The sequence below is a fragment of the Hemicordylus capensis genome, chromosome 9, assembly GCF_027244095.1.
Source record: "Hemicordylus capensis ecotype Gifberg chromosome 9, rHemCap1.1.pri, whole genome shotgun sequence".
NCBI lineage: Eukaryota > Metazoa > Chordata > Lepidosauria > Squamata > Cordylidae > Hemicordylus > Hemicordylus capensis.
This window is the reverse complement of record NC_069665.1, coordinates 2,558,631-2,583,032: the sequence shown is the minus strand read 5'-3', so window position 1 is coordinate 2,583,032 and position 24,402 is coordinate 2,558,631. Positions and strand designations below refer to the sequence as shown.

General features: G+C 48.8%; 1 protein-coding gene across 2 annotated transcripts in view; it reads left to right on the top strand.

The window, feature by feature from the left end:
• The window catches only part of CHST8 (carbohydrate sulfotransferase 8), a 337,093-nt gene that overhangs the window by 6,719 nt on the left and 305,972 nt on the right, over positions 1 to 24,402 (top strand). The window contains exon 1 of one of the 2 annotated variants that reach the window (XM_053270561.1): positions 13,603 to 13,756. The exons of the other annotated variant lie outside the window; for it this stretch is intronic. The gene's annotated coding sequence lies outside the window, so the exon portion shown is untranslated. Of the gene's footprint in view, positions 1 to 13,602; positions 13,757 to 24,402 lie in introns of those variants that run through there. 2 annotated transcript variants of the gene reach the window in all.

Below are 24,402 nucleotides of genomic sequence, written 5' to 3'. Positions count from 1 at the left end.
TTTCAGAGGGAAAATGACCCAGAGCCTAGAAGAGACATCCCCTCTGCCATCGTGCTAGCCTCCCACTTCAAACTGCTGTCTTGTGCAAAGCCAAGCCTCAAAAGAGAACTGCGCTTGTCACTGAGCTCCAGAAAGGATGCTGTCTGACCATGCTGTTAACTAGCAAAGTAAATACCTCCTTCAGGTGCGAAACTGGTGCGGAATGTAGACAAGTCACCAGAGGGGAATGTGTAGCATCGGGGAGGGCCTTTTCATGGGGCACGGTGAGACAGTTGCCTTAGGTGGCAGATTATTTGGGTTTCGAGCAGGGTGGAAATTTGCCCTCTGCCACTGGAGCAGCTCTTCGGGACCAAACTGACCCTTGCCAGCTTCGCGAGGAGTGCCTTTCCTCACATGCCTTGCAAGAAGGACAAGGAGAGACGGGGAGGCTGCTGGCGCCCTTCCCCTCTCCCTAGGCACTTCCAAAGCCTGCAAGGGTTGGGTGTGAAAGTGGCCTGGCCCCCGCCAGGGACATGGGGCAAGGCAACATTTTGTGTTGCAGTGCCTCCAGCTGCCCCTGTGTAGAGTTCTCGTGGTGGAGCTTGGCCCCCAGTTATAGGGATACCTCAGGCCCTTCTTTAGGGCAGCTCATGTACGAATCCAGCGAATGTAAAGGTCAAACTAGTCCAGGGCTACAGAACCTTGGCCCTGCAGCTGTTGCTGGACTACAACCCCCATCATCCCTGACTCTTGGCCACTGTGACTGGGGATGATGGGAGCTGGAGTCCAACCACAGCTGGTGGGCCCAAGTTGTCCAGCCCTGAGCTAGTCCCGTGACCACCAGCCTTCCATCTTCTTCTCTTTGCTAAGCAGCCACTGCGTGGTGGGGATCCAGCTTGGATCAGCAGCACCTCATGGGGCAAGGGGGACCTTAATCTTGAGTCTTCACCACGACCCCAGCCTGAACTGGGGCTCCCCACAGCCGTTTGACCCAGACAGGAAGCTCACGTTGGCACCAATTAGAATTCTCTCCCTGGGGCACAAGGCAGCGTTGGGCGGCCTGTAATCCAGACAGTAGCCGTGGCCGAGAGCGAAAGCTTCCCGCTCTGTTCCACTTTCCAGATCGAGCTCAGGTTCCTGCAGCTGCAGTTGAGCTTGTGTTGCTTGGTTGAAGTTTTGCTCAAAGTAGCATCTGGCTTGACCTTTATTTAGTGGTTTTGCAGGGAGAAAAAAGAATTCTCTTGTTTGTCAAGAAGGCTGCATTCAGTGGTGCCTCTAATTTTCTTCATCTCTGTGCGGAATGAGTTTTGTTTGGGGCAGCAGGATCAAGGCACTTAGGGATCCCACTTCTAAAGAGGGTAGCAGCCATGTAGGTCTGTTGCAGTCAAAACAGCCTCAAGGTTTAAGCTACAAGACTCTCTGTTTTGCTCACCCTTGAGGTGCCGCTCTTGCTCTTCTATCTTTCTTCACTTAATTCTGCAATAAGTCTGTCCTCCACTGGTTGCTGGAGCTGGAAATCTATGCTATCTTCATAGGGTCCACTCCAATGGTCTCCAATTTTTTTCATCCCTGTGCGGAGTGAGTTTTGTTCTGGGCAGCAATATCAAGGCAGTGTGCGCGCACATGAATCCAGAGTGGGGCCTTCCGGATTCAACCTGAGTGGGATCTAAAATTAACTGAGCGGATGTCAGAAAACTTGTGAGCACGTGCACAGAGGGAACAGTGGCTGTATTTCCCCTCTAGAAGCTGAAAATCTAAGGAGGCAAAGTTATAAGGGTGATTCTCACGATTGCTGAGAGCGGGCGGCGAGGGTGCTTTTGACTCATCTTCCCCCCGGACGACCGAGCTCTGCTGTTGGGAGTGCGAACCACGCTCCCAGACAAGCAGCACTGCATGCCTCAGCACTGAGCTCAGGAGGCTGCTGGGACAATGTGTCTCCCCCCCCACCCCCGGAGATCGTGCAATGCACCACATGAGTGTGTGGTGCATTGTGGGAATCCCCCCAGCAATGGCCAGGAGCCGCTCCAGTGTCCCCTCTGATAGGGATTCCCAGATGTTGTTGACTACGATTCCCAGAATCCCCAGCCAAAGACCATTGCTGGGTGTCGTCAACAATATCTGGGAATCCTTGTTAGACGGGACACTGTCCTTCTCCTGTGCCAGCACCAGCTGGGAGCAGCCAGCGCTTGCACACAGGTAGTTAACTTGAGTTAAGGACATGCTCTTGTGCCCTTAACCTCGGTGAACTGGTTGGTTCTGTAGGTGGGTTCGCTGCCTTAGCCCGCTCTTGGCTGCTTGTGAGAACAGCCTCGTAGATTTCCAAATGGACGGGGAGCAAAAACAAACCCCCCTAGTCGGACTCTCTTTCTCTCCCCAAATGAATATTCAAAACACACTTCACTGTGGAATAAGTTCACCCTTGGAATAAGAATGACTTGCCACCAGAAGAGCCAGCCTTCATATATCTGTGTGAGTTTCTGATCTGGGTGCAGTTCTGAATGGGAGGAAGGCAAATCCAGAGCGGTGACTCATAAAGAGAGGGGCTGTGGGCCATCTCCAGCCTCAGAGGCAGGATGCCTCTGAGTACCAGTTGCAGGGGAGTAACAGCAGGAGAGAGGGCAGGCCGCTTTCAACTCCTACCTGTGGGCTTCTCAGTGGCATCTTCTGGGCCACTGTGTGGAACAGGATGCTGGACTAGATGGGCCTCCTTGGGCCTGATCCCGCAGGGCTGTTCTTCTGTTCTTAAAGAGATGCAAAAGGGCAGCTTCCTCTGGGTTAGGCCATTTAGCTGCGAGTGTGCGCTGGGGAAAATGGAACGATCCAGCCATATTCAGTGCAGACCCACAGCCCAGTTATCAGCTGCTAGTGGGCCCTGGGTGTTGAAGAGAACGTCTTCTTCGGCATGAACTGCACCACCTATTGACATCACCAGGAGAGGTCCATCTGCAGCTGCCACTGGCTCGTCTGGTGGCTACTCGGGGACAGGCCTTCTCAGTTGCTGCCCCGATGCTTTGGAACACACTCCCTGCTGAAATAAGAGCTTCACCATCTCTGACAACTTTTTAAAAAATCTTTAAAGACACATTTGTTCACCCAGGCTTTTAATTAAATACCGTTTTAATAGTTTTAACTTCATTTTAAAATATTGTTTTAAGGTTTTAAATTCTTATAATGTTTTAACTTTTTGTTGTCATTTATCTTAACCAAGGTTTTAATTTGTCATTTATTTGTTTTAACTAATGATTTAACTTTTTGTTTTTGTTGTAAACCGCCCAGAGACGTAAGTTTGGGGCGGTATAAAAATATGTTCAACCAACCAACCAACCAACCAACAGTGGAGGCTGGCTGGAAGGACTGCAGTCCAGAGGACCGTCTCGTGCAGAGATGCAGCTTCCTCTGTGGATGCTGTTAGTGACTGAGTCTGCTTATTTCTCAGGGCACACCTGCAGCTCCCTCGTGACACCCTCACGTGCCCTGGCTCAGCGACCTCGGTGAAGCTCTCCCAAATTAGAACGGTCCTGGCCAAATCCTTGTTGTTTATTAGTGATGCTGCCATCTGATGAAAGGATCTCATTTTGCCAGACAACGGCTTCCTCATCAATTCTCTTCATGTCTGTGGGATTTGCTCTTTATTCCAGGAGAAGGCCATGAAAAGCTCTCTGTGTCGGAGAATAAGCTCTTTTGAATTCATGGGTTTCCAGATTAAACTTTGGCTGACACCTGCTACCTAGTCCAGGAACGAGGAATGACACCACCATTCTGAGGGTTGCTGGCTGGGTCTTCCTTGCATAGCAAAGGGCATTTAAAAAGAAAAGAAAAGAAATTATAAATGTATCCAAGGCATAAAGTTTGATTCCTGGAAACCAAAAGCACAAGGCTTAGTTTCACAGGGCTGTTTCCAAAGGGGGAAAATGACTCTGAGCAATGAAACGCCTAGGATGTCTTGGGAAGAGATGCCTGATCAATAGTCGGTCAATGAGTTGAGTAAAATAAAACTCAATACAACAAATGCATAAATGAATATTGACACCCCCTGTTTTGTCTCGTCTTCCTGCCATGTGAAAATTTAGTGCATGTGGGTTCCCAGGGCAAGAAAACTTAGACAGCTCCATAACATAAGGTCAAAGCTTAATTATTTACGAGGGGACATCAATCAGGATGTGCAGATGATTTATTTATAAATTGCCAGAGCTGTAAAGTGGAACGGTGAATTCTGATTTTGCTTTTTTTGCTGCAAAGGGGGATGCTGGAAGGATAGGTTGGCAGCCTGCTCTTTGACCCTTGGAAATGGCTGAAAGCTCTATTTGGGTTGGGGGGACGGGGGAGATGACAGGTGGGAAAACTATATATCTAGCGGCTGCTTTTAGTAACGAAATGGAACACTCACAAATCAGCACGCTCCTCAAAGGATTCTCTTTGTGAACACTGATTCACATTTTTGTTTATCTAAATAGTGCTGGGTTTGTTTTTATTATGTGCTTTAAACCTTAAAGTTGAAGGCATAGTTGGGTGGTGCCCACACGGCAGTGCTAACTCTAGGAGCATAGGAAGCTGCCTTATACTGAATCAGAAAACTGGCCCATCAAGCTCAGCACTGCCGACTCAAAACTGACTGGAAGCGACTGTCTAGGGTTTCAGGCAGGACTCTCTCTCTTTCTCTCAGTCCTTCCTGGAGGCGCTGCCAAGGAGGGAACCTGGAACCTTCTGCAGGAAAGCAGGCAGATGCTCTGCTACTGAAGTACAGCCCTATCCCGTAACGGGAATATCTTGCAGCATTCACATGTAGTCTCCCACCCAAATGAAAACCAAGGAATTCTCAGCCGTGGGATGGGGTGATGGCCACTAGCCTGGATGGCTCTAAAGGGGGCTTAGGCATGGAGGACAGGTCTGTCAATGGCTACTAGTCTGGTGGCTATAGGCCACCTCCAGCCTCAGAGGCAAGGTGTTGCTCAGGGAAGCAACAGCAAGAGAGAGGGCATGCCCTCATCTGCCTCTCGCCTGTAGGATCCCGGCGGCATCTGGTGGGCCACTGTGTGAAACAGGAAGCTGGACTGGATTGGCCTCCTTGGGCCTGATCCAGCAGGGCTGTTCTTACGTTCTTATGTTTGTGATCACAAGACCGTCTCTCCTCCAACGGTTGGTGCTCTTGTTCCATTCAGAAGGTACCGGGTTTTTTTGATGTAAATGTTATGTTGATGTAAAATGTTATTTTGATGTAAATGTTTTTTTGATGTAAATGACCCCTCCATGATATAAATGAGCAGTGCGGGCACTCAAGCAGCAATCATGTTGCATATTGACTGGCCCCCTCATATAGGGGTTCTCCAGCCTGGGTCCCCAGGTGCTGCTGGACTACAACGCCCATCACCCCTGACTGCTGTGGGTGAAGGTTGCTGTAGGAGAAGAGGGGGAATTCTCTCACATAACCAGGGGTCATCCCATGAAATTGATTGCCAAGAAATTTAGGACCAGCAAACAGAAGTACTTTTTCACACAATGCATAATCAACTTGTGGAATTCTTTACCATGGGATGTGGTGATGGCTACTAACTTGGATGGTTTTAAGAGGGCTTTAGAGAAATCCATGGAGGAGAGGTCTACAACAGCTACTAGCTGGAGGGCTGCAGGCCACCTCCAGCCTCCAAGGCAGGATGCCTCTGAGTACCAGTTGCAGGGGAGTAACAGCAGGAAGGAGGGCGTGCCCTCCACTCCTGCCTGTAAGCTTCCAGCAGCATCTGGTGGGCCACTGTGCGAAACAGGATGCTGGACTAGATGGGCCTCCTTGGGCCTGATCCAGCAGGGCTGTTCTGATGTTCTTATGAGCCCTTGCATATGGCAGCTCTTCAAATACCGGAGGTTCTGCCACCTAGAGCATGGAACTGACTTGTTCTCTGTTGGTCCTGAGGATGCAGTGGTGGCTCAAGGCCCCTGGGTGTCTGAGACAGAGTCAAATGCCAGTCCTCTTGTGTGCCCCTCCTCCCCTTTTGCCCCCTCCATACATTCATTCATTCATTCATTCATTCATTCATTCAGTTTCTATACCGCCCTTCCAAAAATGGCTCAGGGCAGTTTACACAGAGAAATAATAAATAAGATGGCTCCCTGTCCCCAAAAGGCTCACAATCTAAAAAGCAACATAAGATAAACACCAGCAACAGTCACTGGAGGTCCTGTGCTGGGGGTGGATAAGGCCAGTTACTCTCCCCTGAGAATCACCACGTTAAAAGGTGCCTTTTTGCCAAGTTAGCAGGGGTTTTAAAAACACAAAAACAAAGCAGAGGGCAGAAGAACCTGCCACCTGGGTGTTGTCCCAAGAACCTGCTGCCTGAGGCAGTTTTCTCACCTCATCGAAGGGCCGCCCCGGCAGCATTTGAACCAATGAGGAAGCAGATTCAGACTAGACATTAGGAGGCATTCCCTGACTGTAAGAGTTATTTGACAGTGGAACAGTCTGCCTCATGCCATGGTGGGCTCTCCTTTGCTGGAAGTTTCCAAGCAGGGACTACACAAGCATCTGTTAAGGATGCTGGAGCAGTTTCCTGCACTGAGCGGGGTGAGGTGGACTAGACAACTTCCAAGGCCCCATCCAGCTCTAAAATCCTAAGCTTTGCCATTTAGCTGCCACCCACAGAATGAGATTATCACAGAAAAGGCGCAGTGCACATTGAGGGGGAAGTGATGTATAAACCCTTTCAGGAACTGGAGAAGGTGCTCCGTGGAGAACATCAGAGCATTTTCAGAAATCAGTTTCAAAGCCTTAATGTGTTTGTTTTTTCCTTCCTCGGGAGGCACAAATGCAGCCAGAGTTTTCCATCTTGCAATTAATGCCCCCAAATCAATGGGCTAACATGCTTTTTATGTTGCTGCTGATCAGTGATCACAAACAGGATAGCTCTGTAAAATGTTTTATAGCTGCCTGGTGAGAAAATAGCATTGACAGAGCTTCAGTTTAGTGGGCAAGAAAAGATGCAGAATTGTCTTGGGACATGGAAGATAATGTGGGAAAGTCCCGAGACCACCGACCTCCATGGCAATTGGCTACTTTGGCGTGGGCACTGCTGCTTTAAACATTCTCTAAAAAAATTTAAAAATTGGGGGTCTAACGTAGCAGTTTGGGTTAGATCCCTTCCCCTGCTCATCTTTGTTTCTCCTGCCTGCCTCTGCTGCTTTCTCCTTTCTCCTTTAGTTACATGGTTGATCCCACCCATAGGAACATAGGAAGCTGCCATATACTGAGTCAGACCATTGGTCCATCTAGCTCAGTATTGTCTACACAGACTGGCAGCAGCTTCTCCAAGGTTGCAGGCGGGAATCTCTCTCAGCCCTATCTTGGAAAGATGCTGCCAGGGAGGGAACTTGGGACCTAGATGCTCTTCCCAGTGTGGCTCCATCCCCTTAGGGGAACAGCTTACAGTGTTCACATTTCTAGTCTCCCATTCATATGCAACCAGAGTGGACCCTGCTTAGCTAAGGGGACAAGTCTACCCTATCGACTACCAGCAGCCAATCACTTTAAGAGATCTAGTCTGATGAAAGTTCACCACACCAGTCCAATATTGGTACATGTGCTTGTGCTAATGAGCACGGGCTTTATTGACAAAGAATTTCTTGACAAGGGAGCTGGAAGGAGAGCTGGTCTTGTGGTAGCCAGCATGACTTGTCCCTTTATTTTATTTATTTATTTTTATTTATTTTTGCATTTTTATACCGCCTTTCGTTAAAATATAGCCCCAAGGCTAAGCCCCAAGGCTAAGCAGGGTCTGCCCTGGTTGCATTTGAATGAGAGACTAGATGTGTGAGCACTGGAAGATATTCCCTTTAGGGGAGCCGCTCTGGGCAGAGCATCTAGGTTCCTCCAGGTTCCCTCCCTGGCAGCATTTCCAAGATAGGGCTGAGAGAGAGAGAGAGAGAGAGAGAGAGAGAGAGTCCTGCCTGCAACCTTGCAGAAGCTGCTGCCAGTCTGGGTAGACAATACTGAGCGAGATGGACCAAGGGTCTGACTCAGTATATGGCAGCTTCCTATGTTCCTATGACTTGCAATACAGTTGAGGATTGCAAGCTGAGCATCTTGCTATTTTGACCCCCTTATTATTGACCTTTTGGCCAGTATTGCTATAAAAATCTCTGAGTCCTGAGGCTTTTAGACCGCCTGGTGGGAAAGTATCAAGAGCCTCTTTGCTTTCCCCTGAAATGTTGTAATAGTACCCAGTGACGATCCTCAAAGAGAGCAAGGGATTCACCCAGCCATCCACCAAATCGAAATGTGAACGGCATCTTATTTATTTCCTTGAGCTCTAGAAATGTCAAGATTAAATTAGCTGTGGAGGAGAATGAAATGACAGAGATGGGACGGCGGAAAAAGAGGGAAAACAGCAAAGAGAGGAAGGAAGAGAATCTCGGATAGAACCAATTTCCAGAGGAGGAGCTATACTGACTTGTAACAGCAGAAACAACAGTGTCTTGTGGCACTTTAAAGGCTAACAAATCCGTCTGTGCTACAATAACGTGTTGGTCTTTAAGGTGCCAGAAGACTGTTGTTGTTTTGTCCCCCAGGACCACACCTTCTCCTCTGTCTCTCCTGACACGCTTTTGTTCTAGGGATGGCCAATTTGTCTTCCGATGGGCCATGCTGAACACCCAGGGACTGGTACAGTGTTCCCTCTAACAGGGATACCCAGATGTTGTTGACTACAACTCCCAGAATCCCCAACTGTAATAGCTTTTGCTTGGGGATTTTGCTTGGGAGTTGTAGTCAACAACATCTGGGAATCTCTGTTAGAGGGAACACTGGACTGGAAGTATATTTTGCTGCACCTGGAGGCTTTTCAGACAGCAAGCTTTACTACGGGTTCAGGGCATAATGGATACTCTGATGCAAAAAGGGTTTTGTTTTTTTTTTAACCCCAGACATAAATCGGGCTAGGTTCCAATATGGAGGGGAAACCCCAATTCGTGTGTGACATGCTCTCTGAAATATTGCATGGGCTTTGGGGTAAATCTGGCTGATGTGTGAATGCACACCCCCACCCTCTCAAGGTAAAGTCACCATCTGAAAAAGCTCCAGCTGACCCCCTCACAGGCGATTAATCTCTGTCCTAAAGTTGGCATCACCCAGCAGGAAAGGGTTATTACCAAAGCAGCGGACAAAGCAGCAATAAAGAGAGTCTCGTCCAAATTACCATTTTAAAGAATAATAAAAGGAGCTCAGTTCTAGGGATGACAACCCCAAACAAAAGACCAAGGCACAGCGAAGAACAGCACAAGCTGGAGAGAGGATGGCTTGGTACCCAAAGGACTGTATACTCCCCTAGTAACCTGCCCGTGGACTTGCATTGTGTTTGGTGGTCATCTGTGCTGTCTGATGTGATGCAGGTGGTGACTGAGGAGAGGAATTCTTGTGTGCGGTGGCCTGTTCCTGGAATGCTCTCCCCAAGTTGGCCGACCTGCTTTATCAGTCACCACTGCTGAGACGACTATATGCTACTTCCAGCTTAAGAAGCAGTCTACCTCTCAATATTGATGGAAAGCAACAGTGAGAGAGAGTGATTTGCCCACAGATCTGGCATTCAGACTTCCTAATAAGCTGCCAACTATCACATACTGATAAATATTATCATCATTGCATGTTGTCTATTCAGTACTCCCAGGTACTAAATTCTATTGCATGTTATTTCTCTGATGGATATAACAGAGAAACACTTCCACACTTCCTGCATCGTGACACCACAGTCCCTATGTCACCCTGCAGCCTGACGTTCACATTTCCAATGCCTTGTTTCAAATTTAATCGCAGCGATATAGAGCAAGGACATCGTACATCCAGCATGAAAAAGTTGCTGGTTTTTCCCGGGTTGTTAGTTGCTGCAGGACTGCTCCCCCTGCTGTTGACGTTCCAAATGCAACTTGCCCAAACGGAGGCCTTTTTCTGCTGTTCCAGGAGCTAGTCCGGAAAGCGCCCTGTTGTGTTTTTATGGATATTTTAACCGGATTCTTGTATGTTTTAACTGTTAAATTCTTGGTTTGTTTTATGCTGTAAACCACCTAGAGTCTTTGGTAGTGGGCGGTTTCCAAACTTATTAAATAAATAAATAAATAAATGTACGAATATAGCTGTTAGTATACTGCCTGTATTGTCAAACACGAAGTGCCATTGTTTGTCAGTCTTCAAGTGCTGACTCATATCAGCGCCCAGATATATTTGTGCTTTCTGCTGCAGCAATCAGGGTGGTTTACCACAGTATAAAATAGTAGCCTGGAGGTACAAAAGGAGTGAGGAGGGAAGAGGGAAAATAAAGCAGGTTTAGGTAGCAAAACCTTCGTATGCAATGAGGTTACATGATGACCCAGTGGAATGGTCCCTCCATAGACTATTAGGGGCTTGTGAAAGCCAAGGGCCATTGGTCCCAACCCTGCCGTCTGAGGGGGCCTTGCTGTTTCTCTCCCCCCACCCTGCCAAAGTTGGTGATGGAGACAGTTTTGGAATGGGGGGAACCAGATGACTCCAGACTCTACCAAGCCTGCATAGAAATGATGTCCATCTTATTCATTTGTTGTTTCTGTGTGTAAACTGCCCTGAGCCATTTTTGGAAGGGCGGTATAGAAATTGATTGATTGAATGAATGAATGAATAAAAATAAATGGGTCATTAGGCCTATTCAGACATTATGTCATATGAATGTATAGACATCTGTACATTGTTAAAAGTGTAACTGGGGACAGGCTCCGTTGTAGTCTATCTAGTTATCGTTTGTGTTTTGTTGTTTGGATGTTTGTCCCAGGGGGAATACTGTGGGGGGTGGGGGTCAGAAAGAAAATGGAGGGAAAGGATAAGGAGAAAAATGGAGTTGCTTTGGAATAAAGCGTTAGTTAGACCAGCATAAGATGGCTTGGTGTCAGTCCGTACCTGACTGCACTCGTACGAGTGTTGAACGTTAACATGTGAATAGGACTGTTGTGTGTCAGAAATAGATTCAAAGTGTTTCAGGAGTACTCAGCCCATATTTGAGTGCACAGAGAGAACTGGAGAAGACCAAGAATTGCCATAGAACATGGGTTCCCAACCTGTGGCTTGACTACAACTCCCATCATCCCCAGCCACAGTCTGTAGTCCGCAGATGTAGTCCAGCAATATCTGGAGGACCACAGGCTGGGAACCCCTTGGCATAGAAGAATTCTGAGGCAAATTTTCAGGATCAATTTATTTTAGAACAAAACATTAAAATAGCCCTGCTGGATCAGACCCAAGGTGGCCCATCTAGTCCAGCATCCTGTTTCTCACAGTGGCCCACCAGATGCCTCTGGGAAGCCCACAGGCAAGAGGTGTATGCATGCCCTCTCTCCTGCTGTTGCTCCCCTGCAAGTGGGATTCAGAGGCATCCTGCCTCTGAGGCTGGAGGTGGCCCATAGACACCAGACTAGATTTTCGGTTCTAAAGTGTGTGCAATGGAAAACATGCAGAGAGGCAGACCCTCTGCACAGCGAGAAGCACAGGCGGTTCCTTTCTTTCTTTCTTCTCCTTCCATGGGCTGCATGCTCTTCAAAGTGAGTGTCATGCAGAGCAAGGCACAAGATGGCAGATTTCGTAGCTTAGTCATGGCCAACGCAGAGGATTTCACACCTCCTGCTGCCTAGGTGTGAAGGGATGGAATGCCACCGAATGATTAGTGCAGTTCTAATTGAGTGGAATAATAAATGTGTGAGAATTAGTCACCAGGCAGGAATTGGCATTTCTCTCTGCCTTTATATGAATGAAGTGCACTCGTGTGTGCTCTCTCTCGCTCTCTGTGTGTGTTGTGTGTGTGTGTTCCAGTCAAGTGGATTTTTCCAGCATTGGTGGAGATCTTGCAAGGGGAATAGCTTCAGGCTGTATTGCATGGTTGGCGCAGCAGTATCTATTTATACTGCCCTTTAAAAAATCTTGGGGCGGTTTACAATTTAAACCAAACAGCAGCAACCAGAACCTAAAAATCATATAAAAAGAAATGATCGTCATTAAAACTTTAAAACACCATAAACGAAAAGCCTGATAAAACAGTTGTGTTTTCAAAAGTGGTTTAAAAACAACTCAAGATGGGGAGGTTTGGATTTCAGTTGGGAGGAGGAGCCATGGGGCAGCCCTAGAGAACAGAGGCATAGTTAAGGGAGAGGGGGCCCATGTTCACCCCTCTTCCCGGTGGCCCCTGAGAGTGAGGGAGATAAAGAAAATAGAGAGGGGTGGAGCTGGCGGGCCCTCAGGAGCTCGGGGGCCCAGGCTCTTGGAACCCATCCGCTCAATTATACCTCCGCCCCGCTAGAGAAGGCCGGCTTTTGGGTTGCCTCCAAATGAGCTGGTGGGAATCACAACTGGGCCTTCCCCAGTGATCTGAATAGGCAGCGGAGTGCATTTCAGTAGACCCAGAAACTTGATCCAAGTGGTGGTTCAGGGGCCAACGAACTCCTGAGGGCCCACCAGCTCCATCCCTCCCTATTTTCTTCATGATCTCCCTCACTCCGAGAGGCCCCCAGATTTGCAGGAGTAAAGTTCATTGTAACAGGGGAAGAGAGAAGAAAGCGGAGCTCTGAGTGGAGAGAGGAGGGCAGCTACCCTGCTGAGGAAGCATCCGGGAGCTGGCTGCTGTCACCAGCTCGCCCATGGCAGAGGGACACTCGTGCTATGGTAGCCCTCAAGGATTCCTGAAGGCCTGAAGCAAGGCCTTCTCGTGAGTAGGGACTTGCTACTACTCAGTAAGGCAAGGGAGCCAAGGAGTGGGCAACAGCAGCACTGGGCAGGCGGGTGGCGTGGGGAACTTTGGCCTCCAGACCTGGTCACGTGCTTCCTTCTGGACTGGGCTCCAGGGGTGTAGCTAGGGCAGAGGGGGCCCGTGTTTGCCCCTCTCCCTAGCGGACCCTCAAAGTGAGGGAGATAATGCAGAAAATGGGGAGGGGGGAAGCTGGGGGCCCCGGATTCTTGGAACACATCTGCTCAATTATAGCTACACCCCTGGTGGGCACAGCCCCCCCCCCAAAGATCTCCATCTGCAGCTGCCATGTTACTCCCCTATGTTGCAGGCATCCTTTTGCATTCAGTAATGCATGCATCCTCTCTCTCTTCAGGACCTGCAGTTTGTGTGGATATTGGGGGACTCCAGGCTCTGTGCCCTTGATGGACAACATTAGCATAAGCATTCCCTCCCCAGGAATCCCCAAAAGCCTCCTAGACAATAATTGGCTAGGAGATCTGGTCTTGTGGTAGCCAGCATGACTTGTCCCCTTAGCTAAGCAGGGTTTTCCCTGGTTGCATTTGAATGGGAGGCTTGATTTGTGAGCACTGGAAGATATTCCCCTCAGCAGATGGGGCTGCTCTGGGAAAAGCAGAAGGGTCTGTGTTCCCTCCCTGGCAGCATCTCCAGGATAGGGCTGAGAGAGATTCCTGCCTGCAACCTTGGAGAAGCCGCTGCCAGTCTGTGAAGACAATACTGAGCAAGATAGACCAATGGCCTGACTCAGTATATGGCCGCTTCCTCTGTTCCTAGTTGGCTTTCTGTTGGTTGTCACAAGGTGGGCTGGTCCTCCAGGAGCCTCAGCCAAGAAGGAAAGGCTCAGCTGGGATGGATTTCATTGATTGCTAATCAGGAGCACCTGGGGGCAGGCAGAGTGCTTGAACAGGGCTGCAAGGGAGTGGGAAGACCCCTCTGTTACCAGAGCGAGCACACGGTGGTGGTCCATCTTCTGTGAAACAGGGTTGTGGTTTGTACAAAATGGTGTCATGCAGCCTGCAAGCAAACGGAGCTCAGAAATGGTAGGAGCCCTCAGAAGGCATTGGATCTCTCCAGCGTTTGCTCTGAGCTTTTCTCTTTCCATTTTCTCCCCCTGCCCCCCCCCCAGTTATAAATTTTCACTAGCAAATCTTAGTAACATGGAGAGATACAGAGATATAGAAAAGGGGGTGGGAAGCAGATGGGATATGGTGGGCTGGCACTTCCTCTGGGAAGTTCTTCCCATAACAAACAAACAAACAAACAAACCGCTTTCTCCTTTCTTCTTCCTTGTTCTGGGGCTTGAAGAGAAGCCTGTTGCTACTGTAGCTTCCTCATCTTTCTCTTACTCTCTCACCCCTCGGCAAAGCCGGACTGGGGGGGGCACTGAGAGGGTGGTGGGATGTATGTGGGGAGGGCGCCGGGCTTTGAGCAGAATGAGTAATTAAGGGAGTATTCACTGCTGCCAAGTACAGTGGGGTGCATAGACGCCCCACAGGTGGGGTGCACCACGAATATGCCCTGTGGGCCAGTCCAAGCCTGCCTCTCGGGGGGGGGGTTGTTTCCTAATGAAACATGGTATTTTAACTGGAATTACTAACTGGACCTGTCTGAAATGTGGGTCTTTAATACAGAAACACTGGTTTCTAATTTCTAAGAATTCTGAGATTACCTTCTGTTTATGAGCAACCTAACCGGCCCAGAGGTCTTCAGCATAAGTTCTTTGGTCAGGTCTGTGATCTATATGGCTTAATTTTTGAATCCGGTAAAGTAAATGTTGCGTGGAATTGCAGCCAATTCTACACCGTTTCCAAGTAAAGCCTTCATAAACTCATGAGGGCTTACTCCCAAGTAACTGTTATGTCCTTAGGCTGCAATCCTATGCACACATATCAGAAATGGTGTGTGTGTGTGTGTGTGTGTGTGTGTGTGTGTGTGTGTTAGAGAGAAAAAGCTTGCTTTTAAAAAAGTATGTATTTGTGAGAATAAAGGAAACCAGTGGGCTCTGTATGTGTGGGTGAGGGCAAATCAAGGTAAAGTGAGCTGTTAAGTCAATTTCGACTCCTGGCGCCCACAGAGCCCTGTGGTTGTCTTCGGTAGAATGCAGGAGGGGTTTCCCATTGCCTCCTCCCACGCAGTATGAGATGATGCCTTTCAGCGTCTTCCTAGATCGCTGCTGCCCGATATAGTTCCAGCGGGTATTTGAACCGGCAACCTTCTGCTTGTTAATCAAGGATTTCCCCACGGCAATACCATGTAGTATTTTCAAGCAGTGTGGAACTTGAAAATGCAGTGAAACTGCCAATAGGTGCTCAAGAATCCAAACCTCCCCCCGCCCAATTCAGGTGGTCCTGTTAGCCTAGCCCTGCTTGGGGTGAGGAGGAGAGGGCTGAGATTGCAAGGAGGGGGAGAAACGGAGGCAATGCTGTTAGAAGACGGGATGGAGCTACTGAGGGGAAGAAGAGGCATGGGGCCTTTAGGAAGAGGGGGCAGTGCTATTCTCCACACTGACACACCTACCGTTAACCAGTCTAAGGCCATTATTCCTTTATCTGCAGCCTGCCAAGGGGGGGATTTGGCAATAAATCACCAGCTGCCCAGTGCTGATATGAATGATTTTTGGTTGAGACCAGTAAACAACTTTACAGACTGAAGATTGCCCTCCCACTCCTTTTTAACTTGTCTCGGGGTTGGACCTGCCTACTTTTGGCCCTGCCTATGCTTACCCCGAGCTGCCGAACCAGCCTGGTCCGAGGCGAATCGGTTTGGGGTTGAGCGGTTCGTGCACACCCCTGCCCCCAGGGTATTTCTGTTCTTCCTTCTTGCCCGTTCTAAAGTTCGGTGGCACCAGAAATGAAAGAGCGTTGGTTCTTGCAGCAGGGAGTGGCTTCCTCTGGCTGCTTTCCTTTCCCGTTGGTGACTGACAGGCTGATCTGCTCCTGTCACACTTGGAGAGAAACTGACATCCTTCACTTGGACTTTCAGAAGTCCCGAGAAATACTGTCTGAATGGGGTTGTCAGATCTTCAAAGACAGAGAAAGAAGACCTGAATTGATTTGAGAATTTGGCATATTTAACAAACCTTTCACAGCCACTTCTCAGATCTATGATAATTTGATGTCCTGGCTGGCTGCCTTATGCCAGCGTTGTGTCAAAGTGATAATAACCAGACACATTTCTGACAATGTTTATAGCCAAAAGGGCCCTTAAGTATGCCAAATTGATGAGTCTGCTGTCCCTCTCAAAATACTGCGTTTCAAGCATGCATCCAAGGCCTCATTTTCGCAGAAGTGGGCAAATCCATTTCTGGGCTGTGTGGCTTCAGCCTGCAAGTGCTCCCTTATCCAAAGAGTCCTTCTGTGTAGAAACCTAGCACACCTGGAAGAAGGCTATGGCAGAACCCGGACATGCTAGCTTTCTGTCTTCAAATGGACTGAATGGCAAAGAATTCAGTCCTGTAAGCCAAGGTCCTGTTCCCAACCTTGGGCCCCCAGATACTGTTGGACTACAACTCCCATCAACCCCTGCTGTAAGCTTTGACCTGCCATCTGAAATTCTGCAGACCAGGCAGGCAGGCACAGGTAACTCAGCTCCGGGAGACCTTGTCTATTAATAACACTTTTACTACTTTTCAGCAAATAGTGATCAAACCAATTTACACAGAAAAAGATGCTTCTCTGTCCAACAGGGCTCACAAGCTAAAAAGGAAGACAAGTTTGACATCAGCAACAGTTGCTGGTGGGAGTCTGAGAAAGACAGTTACTCCCCCCCTGCCCCTGCTAAGTGTGAGACAGCTGCCACTTTAAAAGGTGCCTCTGCTCAATTTAAGCTCATCTGCATGAAGTATGATGGATGAGGGTACTTTTAAAAAAAGAGATGCAACTGGTAAACAGGAGGAGGACTGATCTCTTTTACAACTTTGGCCAAACGTAGTAGAAAGAGTGTTAAAAGAGATGATGAAGAATTCTCTGCCACAAGATGTGGTGGCAGCCACCAGGCTGGATGGCTTTAAGAAGGGCTTAGACAAATTCATGGAGGACAGGTCCATCAGTGGCTACTAGTCTGAGGGCTATAGGCCACCTCCAGCTTCAGAGGCACGATGCCTCTCAATCCCAGTTGCAGGGGAGCAGCAGCAGCAGGAGAGAGGGCGTGCCCTTGCCTCTTGCCTGTGGGCTTCTCAGAGGCGTCTGATGGGCCACTGTGTGAAACAGGATGCTGGACTAGATGGACCTTGGGCCTCATCCAGCAGGGCTGTTCTTGAGAGTCCTAGTTCTCTAAGAACTGGCCCCAGTTAGTTACTGGATACCATTTAAAATGCTGGTTTTCATGCCCAAAATGCTAAATGCTTGGGTTTCAGGATATCTCAGAGGACACCACCTTACACAAGAACAGCCCTGCTGGATCAGGCCAAAAGCCCATCTAGTCCAGCATCCCATTTTGCACAGTGGCCCACCAGATGCCGCTGGAAGCCACAGGCAGGAGTTGAGGGCATGCCCTCCCTCCTGCTGTTACTCGCCCGCAACTGGTACCCACCTTCCACTTGGGCCTCTCCAGTTATCACATGCCAGAGGCCCTGCCTGAAGTTCTGGATTTGTCTGTCGTGTTGGTTGGCATGTGGGATAGTCCCTCCCTTTCCTGTGTTGATACCCTCCAGGATTCCCTTCCCTCGAGAAGTCCAACAGTTGGATAAGGGAATATGCTTTGTGTTGGCTTGCAGGAAGTTAGTGAAGGCTACTCCGTTGGAAATGTTTAGGAATGTTTTCCCCAGCCTTTGCTGAATATTTTTGGGAAATTTTTCTGCTATTTATGTTTGTAGATGTTCATGTTTGTTTTGATTTTAATGTTAGCAGAGTTGGTTCCAAAGAATCATGACTTATGACACAGTCTGAACTGTAACAGACTTTACTTTAGGCTTAGCAAAAACTAATCAGGCTGGATGAGAAAGGTGGTTTACAAGCACTTGGGATGGAGATAAGTCTGTGCGCACATGCTGAAATGCAATAATCAATTAACATATTAATTCCCCTTTCCCTTAAGGAGTCAGTGTAAAAGCAATCCTTTACTTTCTGTTTAGAAATAATCCAATTGCGACTGCAATTCCAAAATCTAATGTGTGGCATTCTAGAATTGTGATATATAGTATATCTGTATAATTTGCCCTAAGCTGCCTTCAAGGCTCTTGTGAACCACCAGAGGGGAGAGCTGGTCTTGTGGTAGCAAGCATGAATGGTCCCCTTAGCTAAGCAGGGTCCGCCCTGGTTGCATATGAATGGGAGACTAGAAGTGTGAGCACTGGAAGATATTCGCCTCGGGATGGAGCCGCTCTGGGAAGAGCAGAAGGTTCCAGTTTCCCTCCCTGGCAGCATCTCCAAGAGAGGGCTGAGAGAGAGACTTCTGCCTGCAGCCTTGGAGAAGCCGCTGCCAGTCTGTGTAGACAATACTGAGCTAGATGGACCTATGCTCCGACTCAGTATATGGCAGCTTCCTATGTTCCTACTTTGGGAAGGTATCAACCATCAAAATCAAGAGAAACCTATGCCAGCAGGAGATCCAAGAAGTAAGTTGAGTTTAATCTAACAAGAGCGGGAGAACTTCAGGTTGACTGTTGCTTTCACTCACATCTCGTGGCAGAGAATTCCACAAGTTGATTATGTGTTGTGTGCAAAGTACTTCTGTTTGTTGGTCCGAGACTTCCTGGCAATCCATTTCATGGGATGACCCCTGGTTCTAGTACTATGTGAGAGGGAGAAGAATTTCTCTCTATCCACTTTCTCCACACCATGCATGATTTTATAGACCTCTGTCATGTCTCCCTGCAGTCGTCTTTTTTCTAAACTAAAAAGCCCCAGGTGTTGTAGCCTTGCCTCATAAGAAAGGTGCTCTAGGCCCCTGATCATTTTGGTTGTCCTCTTCTGCACCTTTTCCAGTTCTACAGTGTCCTTTTTTAGATGTGTTTTTTTAGAAATGGGCAAGCAGGTGATTTTAAACACATTTTTAAACTCTCCCCCAAACCCCCATAGGATTGATTGGTTTTCTGGCACTGGCTTCCAATCAGCAAGGGAAAAACAGGCCTCCTCCAAAATGGTGCTCAAAACGTCGAAATGTCTCAAATAGTAATGAAGGTTTTTTGTTCCGAGCTTGAAACAGGCTATTTATTTAAAGGGTGTTTTGTTTCAAACTCAGAATGGCCCATTTCGAGTCTAAATGTTTCAATGTCACAATGTTTTGCACATCCCTTGGTGGAAGGAGAAGATGTGGCTAGGTAGACGGGGAGTCCTTGTCCCACAACATCTGAGGACCCAAGATTGGGAAGCCCCCTGCATTAGAGGACCCCCCCCCACTGAAGGGGGATTTGAGAGAGCCAGACAGAAAGATACATCGAAGTCAAGTGCACTTGTGTATCCCTCTGGCTTTCCTTCCTTTGCTTAGAAACATCATGCGTTTAGGATTTGCTATTTCCTGAGAATCCAAAATAATTAGTTTAAGGAAGGATAACAATTTGACACAACAAAAGGGAGCAACGGGAAGGTGGAATCCAAGCCAATAAAACATATAAGCCTCAAGGTATGCCGAAGCTGGGACATCACAGGTCCCTTCTTTGTGCTGGGATTTAGAAGTGTAATTATGTTTTTCATTTAGCCAGGTGCTGGGAAAGAAAACAAAGGACTTTTTCCATTAGGCTGCTGCTTGGATTCCAGGGAGAAAAATAGTATTGACTTGGCTTCTCAAGAGATGGATTGAAGATTCTGGTAGAATTTTGCATAGAAGCCCACTAGTATGCAAAGATTGCCCTGGAAAATTAAGCCACCTTCATTAGGGCAGAGCTTTGCCCTCACTGGAATCCGTGCCAGAGGGCACAAGTTGTGGTTGTGGTGGAGGCATTCCCAGAACAGGCCCTGGAGGACTCGGGGGCACATAGGAAGCTGCCTTATACTGAGTCAGATTCATGGTCCATCTAGCTCAGTATTGCCTACACTGACTGACAGCAGCTTCTCCAGGGTTTCAGGCAGGAGTCTCTCCCAGCCCTATCTGGAGTGAACCTGGGACCATCAGCATGCAAGTCCAATGGTGGACTCGCATCAGGACATCCTAAAACAAATGACAGGCAATGCCTACTGAAATGCCCTGGTTCCTTCCAAAGAGCCATGGAAGGCATTGAATTTCTGAATGGCCAATGGCCATTCAGAAACTCCATGCATTCCTATGACCATTTGGAAGGAACCAGGGCTTTTCTGTGGTCATTCCCGGTCACTCATTTCACTACACTCTCTAGAGTCTACATGATCAGATGTATGGTGTCAGTCTCTAGTGGACTAGGAAGGTAGGAAGCTGTCTGGTACTGAGTGAGACCCTTGGTCCATCCAGCTCAGTAGTGCCTACACTGACTGGCAGGGGCTCTCCAGGCTTTCAGGCAGGAGTTGTTCCCAGCCCTACCTGGAGATGCTGCCAGGGAGGGAACCTGGGACCTTCTGGATGCAAAGTGGATGCTCCACCACTGCGCTATGGCCCCACCCCCGAAGAGGAATACCTTACAACAGCACTCACATGTAGTCTCCAAATCCACACCAAGGCAGGCCCTGCTGCTTAGCAAAAGAGACAATTCATGGTTACTATCACAAGACCAGCTCTCCTCCAACAGTTGAAGTCTGGTTCAAGTCTGAAGACTCTTCATTCCCAGTGAGGAAAGTAAGTTTCTAGCCCTTATGGGTCCAACATGGAAGCAGATGTGCTACCACTGAGTTATGGCCCTAAGAGGAATATCTTAAAGGGTTCACACGTAGTCTTCCATTCAAATGCAAACCAGGGCAGACCCTGCTTAGCAAAGACGACAGTGCATGCTTGCTACCCCAAGACCTGTTCTCCTCCCCTCAGTTCTTAGGTTGACCATGAGGATGACCTTTGAGTTGGGTTGATCTGAACCCTAGTTCAGCCACAAGCAACCACCCAGCAATCCTCCTGCTAATGTGAGCTTCCGTCTCAGTTCACAAAACGCTTATTCAATAATGCATGATAATTTATTAACTAGTGGAATTTCCCTTCTCTGCTTGTTAGCGACAGACACACAATCAATATGAGCGGACAAGACCCAGTGCCTCTCTCTTTCTCCCAATGCTCGAATCCCCCCTTGCATTTCCATGGAGACTTAGGGTCTGGCTGTCCTTGCTGTTTTCTCAGTGCCTGCCAAGGAGAGTTCAGCCTCTGAGGCTGGTAGGGGACAAATGTGGTTTCGTATAAGAAGACTTGCCAAATATCCTGAGTCTTAGTGGCTGATAATGACAGCAAAGCGTTGTTGATTCGACACCAGGGTTTCTCAGACTTCCGTTAGCGGGAACACTGTCTGTCTGGAGAGCCCAAGGTGGCGAAGTGGGATGCCTGCGGTTCTAGGTGAGGGCCAGGCTTGGGGATGGAGGTCGGAGTGCAAGCTAGGCAGGAGAGAATAGCAGCCTGGAGCTGAAGGGCAGGACGTCGGGTGTCAGGGGCGTAGCAAGGTTGGAGTGGACCCATAGGACAAGATTTTAAAATGCCCCCCCCCCCGAAGCTCAGCTCAAAGAAATTTTAAATGAGGCTTAATAGTGGTAACAAAAAGCATAGTAAATAAATATATATATAAACCTATGTGCCACAATAGAACACCATCCTAAATTATGTAAATTGTGGACTGATGCAAATCATTTCATGGTAGTAGAGAAAGACATGCAGTTCTGGTAGCTCCAGGTCTTAACACTCACATCAATTTCAGAGGATGAATACAGCTGAAGGAAGCCCGTGCAGGTGTGAGGCTGGGGGAGTCAGTCATGTGACTTGCCTCTGGGGGCCCCCCCCAAGGCAGTGGGCCCCCATACAACTGTCTTCCCTTGCCCTATTATAGTTACACCCCTGCTTGGTGTAGAACTCTTGCATCGGCAAAGATCTAGCTGCAAATGTAGCTTTGGGTAGGAGCAAGAAGCCCCACCTCTTCTTGGTCCTTATCCTGTCAAGCAAGTGTCTGAACGGGCTTCTCCTCCTCCTGAGCAGGCTCATTAGGAAGGAGAGCTGGCTGAGAAGCCAGGTGGACACTCTGCTGATGCTGGAGCTTGTTCCCGAGTCATCAGCAGTGCCTCTGCTTCTAGGTCCCGGGGGTGATGGACAGGGTCTTAGATGGAACAGGGGCCCCGTTTGGGTCTGCTAAACCCCCTGTGTTTCCAGGTTTCTCTGAAGGAAGGCTGAGCTCCCATGGTTCAGGGTCCTGGGGTCACCCCTCAGCACTGGAGTCCCAGTTGAGCTTTGCTGCTCCCCCATCTCCCCAAGGGAGCCTGAGCATGGCTAAGCTCCATGAAATTGGTTGCCGGGAAATCTAGGACCAACAAACGGAAGTACTTTTTCACACAACACATCATCAACTTGTGGACTTCTCTGCCACAAGAGGTGGTGACAGCCAACAACCTGGATGGCTTTAAGAGGAGTTTGGATAACTTCATGGAGGAGAAGTCTGTCAATGGCTACTAGTTGGAGGGCTATAGGCCACCTCCAGCCTCCAAGACAGGATGCCTCCGAGTACAGGGGAGTAACAGCAGGAGAGAGGGCATGCCCTCAACTCCTGCCTGTAGGCTTCCAGAGGCATCTGGTGGGCCACTGTGTGAAACAGGATGTGGGACTCGATGGGCCTCCTTGGGCCTGATCCAGCAGGGCTGTTCTTATGTTCTTATTGCAAGCAACTTGTTTTCCTTTTTAAAAAAAAATGATAGGCATACTTTGCTCTTACACCCTAAAATGCTTTTGTTTAGAGTGTGGAAACTCACACACAGAGGAGTCCCTGGTCTGGCCATTACGAGAAGCAACAGGCAGCTTCCTTTGACAGTGAACCTCTGCATCAAGTGATTGGTCCAGGCATGCCTGGGGCAAAGGTAGGGCAGAATTGCCTGTCCCACTGCAGAGGCGGGCTGGATTTGGGCGAGTGTGGTAATTCATGCAGAGAGGTAAGAGAGAGCCTCTTCTGCTCATATGAACGTTGGGCTCACAGGAACTTTGAGTTATTTAGTTGTTTTATTATGGTACACAGTTTTGGAATAATGGGTCTAACCTATCAAGGTTTTAAAATTTGTATATGAATACACACTACTACTACTACTACTACTAAGAAATCAGCATTTGACAGTGGTTTGGACATCCAGCATGCTCAACCTACGTTTGCTTAGTAAACCATCTGACATCTGTCTAAAGGAGGCCAGCCTGTTGACCTAAACGTGCTTCTGGTTGTCATGAATATTTCACGGTTCTGCTGTTCCCCCCTCCCCCACCCAAAGACCGCCCCCCCCCCCGCACCTCGTCCCCACCACTTTGCAGTGCCACGGGTGGCCCAAGGCATTTTGCTGCCGGAGGTGGAGGGCAATATGGCGGATGCTCATCATTCTCAGCCCTCCTGCTGAGGTAGCATCAGTAACAGTTTGGGCCCTGGATATCTGAAGGGCTACCTGCTCCAAAGGCTTTCTGCCCACCCAACAAGGTCATTGAAGGGGGCTTCGCTCCATGTGCCAGCACTGAGGGATGCCCATTCATCATACATGCAGGACAGGGCCTTCTCTGTTGTTGCCCCAGGCTCTGGAATGCTCTCCTGGTGAGTGTCCATTCTCTGGCATCTGTGTGGCTGCTTTAAAAAAATTATTGACAACTCTTTTTTAGGGGTTTGTCATTCTCTCTGTTTTCCAGCCATTCTGTCTTTGTTTTTTTTGTTTTTCATGGCTGTTGCTTTTTGGTGTATGTTTTTATGCTCCTAATTGGTTTAAACATTTTAATGTGATTTAATGGAATTTTAGTGTATTAAGCTTTGTAAACTGCCTTGGGATAGGTTTTATGAAAGGTGGTAAATAAACTGAACAGTCAAATACATAAATAAGTACATGAGTTTTCGGTCTATGCTACCAAGCCAGGCTGTGGTGGTGAGGCAAACTAGCTCAAGGGGAAAGAAGAAGCTTGCCCCAGCGAGGTGAGGAAGGTGGCGGCAGCTGAAGATGGAATGACAGAAGATTGCTGGTCTGGTGGTCGCAAGCATGCCTTGTCCCCTTAGCTAAGCAGGGACCGCCCTGGTTGCATATGAGTGGGAGACTAGAAGTGTGAGCACTGCAAGAGATTCCCCCTCAGGGGATGGAGCCGCTCTGGGAAGAGCAGAAGGTTCCAAGCTCCCTCCCTGGCAGCATCTCCAAGAGAGGGCTGAGAGAGATTCCTGCCTGCAACCTTGGAGAAGCTGCTGCCAGTCTGTGGAGACAATACTGAGTTAGCTAGACCAATGGTCTGACTCAGTATATGGCAGCTTCCTATGCTCCTATGACACCCAAAGTGGCTGGGCATGATGCTTACAGCTCCCGGCGCCCCTCTCTCATGCATGCCCGAGGCAACCACCTCACCACGCCTCATGGAAGGGCCGCCCTCTGTGGTTACAGTTATATATGCTACTAGTGATTTTCGGCCCGTTAAATAACGGGCGCTAGTGCAGTTGTGAGCTCCGGGCCCCCGCCACCATTCCCCCTCCCGGCGCTGTGGCCCGCCTCCATGCCGCGGCCGGTCTCCCTGGCCAGGCAAGGGCCCCTAAGTTTCCCCCCCGCCCGGCTTTGGCAGCGCCGCCAGGCCTCGGCGGTGGCTCTGCCACCACCTCGGCTGGCTTCCCCCACCGCCTCTCCCCCCCACCCGGCTTCGGCGGCGCAGCCAGGCCTCG